General features: G+C 34.5%; 1 long non-coding RNA gene across 1 annotated transcript; it reads right to left on the bottom strand.

The window, feature by feature from the left end:
- Nucleotides 1-589, bottom strand: LOC131806333 (uncharacterized). Its single transcript, XR_009344008.1, has 2 exons — nucleotides 390-589; nucleotides 1-331 (listed from the first exon to the last, which is right to left on the bottom strand). It is a non-coding gene; the product is annotated as an uncharacterized LOC131806333 (long non-coding RNA).
- Nucleotides 590-3,575: the final 2,986 nt, after the last annotated feature.

Below are 3,575 nucleotides of genomic sequence, written 5' to 3'. Positions count from 1 at the left end.
TAAAATAGGATCCTATATTTATTTTTTTTTAAATTATGTTATACGCTGTTTACATTTATTTACACATTTCCTTAATATATAATATATGTACGTCATTTCCCACTCAAATATATATATATTTATATATCCACATTTGTCATCAATTCAATATCCCCATTTTCATTCCGATTCAATTTTAAAAGGTAAACTTAATACCCCAAGTACCATCGGCAGTACGATAAGGTTCGGCTCCAAAACGTACTGGACTCTCGCTATCAGCTGGTGGATTTGAGGGATTCGAATCATTCGATTCGGCTGCTTTAGGTTGAGGATTTTCAGCAGCAGGCTGAGGCTGTAAATACAAGGAAAATTTAATTAAATTTAAAAAAAATTAGGTATATATTTCCTACCTTTCCCAAAGAGAGGGCAACCAGAGCGAAGAACAAAAAGATGGCTAGAAATTTCATGTTGAGGTTAACTCGTGTTTTGAATTTTAGCAATAATCTGCTTAGCTTATATACTGAATATTACATTAACCTAGGCCATTATTAGTTATCAGCTGATTGTTGATGAGAATGCAAATTTATCTATTCTGGAAGTAATTAGTGGCCTTCTATGACATTGATAAATTACTGTTCAATCAGTTGCTAGAAATGGTCCGAAAAATTCAGATTTATTCCTATAAAACAATAATTAATAAAATCATACATTTTATCTCATGGACTTATGAATTATGTGATGGGTGGCAGAATTAAGTGAAAGATGTCGCTAATATCATCAAAATACCAAATATTGTGAGGTACAATTATATGGGGGCTATACGAAGACGTGAACCTGTACAGACAATTTTCTGTCTTAAGCTGTAGTATCCATTACGAACTTTAAATACCAAATTTGAATCAATTCCGGTGAATAAATTCGCTAAAATCATCAAAATACCGAATATCGGGAGGTACCGTTATATGGGGGCTATACGACGACGTGAACCTGCACAGGCAATTGTCTGTCTTAGGCTGTAGTATCCATTAAGAACTTCAAATACCAAATTTGAAACAATTCCGGTAAATAAATTCGCTAATATCATGAAAATACCAAAAATCGGGAGGTACCGTTATATGGGGGCTAAACGAAGAAGTTGACATGCATATATAATTTTCTGGCACAGGCTGTAGTACCTATTAGGAACTTCAAATACGAAATTTCAAACCATTTCGGTGAATATTGTAGCTTAAATCGTCAAAATACCGAATATAGGGAGGTACTGATATATGGGGTCTATGCGACGACTTGGATCTACATAGACAATTTTCTGGCATAGACTGTAGTTCCCATTACGAACTCTAAATACGAAATTTGGAACAACTCCGGTGAATAATGTCGCTAAAATCATCAAAATACCGAATATCAGGGGGTGCCGTTATATGGGGGCTATACGAAGGCGTGGACCTCCACTGACAATTTTCTGACTTAGGCTTTAGTATCCATTACAAACTTCAAAATACTGAATTGGAAAAAATCCGGTAAATAATGTCGCTAAAACCATCAAAATACCTAATATCGGAGGGTACCGTTATATGGGGGCTATACGATATCGTGGACCGATATAGCCCATCTTCGAAGTTGACCTGCCTGCAGATAAAATTCTGGTCTGTGTAAAATGTTAGCTTCGCCTTGACTCTAGCGTGATTACAACAGATGGACAGACGGACGGACGGACAGGGCTAAATCATCTTCGAATTTTACGCTGATCAAAAATACACAAGGTGTGTGTGTTGTTAGGTCTAAAATTATTATTTCGATGAGTTACAAACTTAATATATATAGATCGTCAAATTCAGTTGACGATTCTCCAACTTTACTGAAATACCAGGTGCCCAGAATTCAAGAACAAGTGAGAAAGAGGCAAATAATAAAAAATACTAGAATTTTAATCTGGCAACATTAAAATTTAAATAAATTTAAAATTCAAAGCCTATTCTCAGGCGCAATAGTTATTACGATTAGTAGAGATGGTGTTGCCAGATTATACCTTAAAACAATGTGTTGGGAGTATTATACGTTTGATTGGGCTAAATAGTTTGTAACACCTCGAAATATTTGTTTGTTTTGAACTAGACCCCTCTTTTTAGGTTATTTTGCGATGTTTACTTTCAAACCACCGGTACACGTGTCGTCTATTTTTATAGCCTCAGTCATATGACTAGAGAGGGTAAATATCATTTCATATTGCCAAAATAACGGTTTTAAATCCTAGGTCTCTTTGAACCAAATCCGTTTCAGGATATTTGGAGTCGGTCTAACTATGTCCGACCGTCTGTCTGGCTGTCTGGTGCCCACAATAACTCTCGAAAGGAATATCCGATCTGATTCCAACTCGGTACATTGTAATATTATTGTCAAACTTAGATCGAATTCGGAAATATCGGTCCACTCCTTCCGGCACCTCCCCCACATAATATCAACTTTTCAAAGAATTTAATTTACTGCACAAAAAGAGAAAGGATAATCCGATTTTGCTCCAATTTTGCAAATCCAAATATTTTCACCAGTGCTAGGTCAGGTGCGAAAATGGACAATATCGGTCCACTCCATAAAGTACTTCCCCCACAAAGGGTCAACATTTTGAATAATTATAATTCATATAAAATATGATGTAAGTGCCCGATTGTCTTCAAATTAGACACATCACAATATTTTTATTAAACGAAGGTCTGGTGGGAAGATGGAATATATCGGTCCACTCCTTCTGGTACCTCCCCCATAATGGATCAAAATTTTGAATATGCATGAAGCACACATCCAACCAAATATTTTTCACATCACTCAAATTGACGATTCTCAAATTGTTCTAAAATACCAGGTGCCTAGAATTAAATAGCAAGAGGGAGATACTAAAAAAATATTATTGAATTTGAGTCTGGCAGTCCCTTAATATTTACTCAAATTTAAAATTCAAAGCCTATTTTCAGGCGCAGTAGTTATTGCGATTACCAGACCAGTTTGTTTTAATAGCATACTTAAGGGCGCTCGACAAATTACTGAGAAAGATGTTGCCAGATAATTTTTTACATTTTTATACCAATTATTTAATTAAATTTAATCTTATTTAAATCGGTACTTCATTCAAAGACATAGAAGTATAAAGATAGGACAAGACAGAGTAAAAATATGGCAACCCTGTGAAAATATCTCTGTTGTTATGATATCATAGCAACATAGTTGCCAATGTAAACTGACTTAAACCGCTAAGGAAGCATGCACATTTTTAGAATAGTCTATGGAATAGAATTTTTGAATCACATTTTCCGATTTTCCGAACTTTAATTTGTCATTCGTTTCTGTAATTGATGTTTTTTATATTAACATGCCTCTGTCATAAGCTGTTACTCTATGCATTGTAGACACAAACCATTTGCTCAAAATGCATTTTGTCTAGTCTTTACCATTTTAGGTCTTTGCTTCATTTAAGTTTATTCAAAATTCTCCTGCAATTACTTTAGAATGATGTCTTCAAAGACAGAAATATTTTTTTTATCAAATTTCTCGCTTAGCCACCAAAGAAGAGAAATCTCTATTTCAATTGTATATCAGAAAAA

This window comes from Musca domestica, unplaced genomic scaffold (assembly GCF_030504385.1).
Source record: "Musca domestica strain aabys unplaced genomic scaffold, Musca_domestica.polishedcontigs.V.1.1 72, whole genome shotgun sequence".
Taxonomy (NCBI): Eukaryota; Metazoa; Arthropoda; class Insecta; order Diptera; family Muscidae; genus Musca; species Musca domestica.
This window is presented reverse-complemented; position numbering and strand designations above follow the sequence as displayed.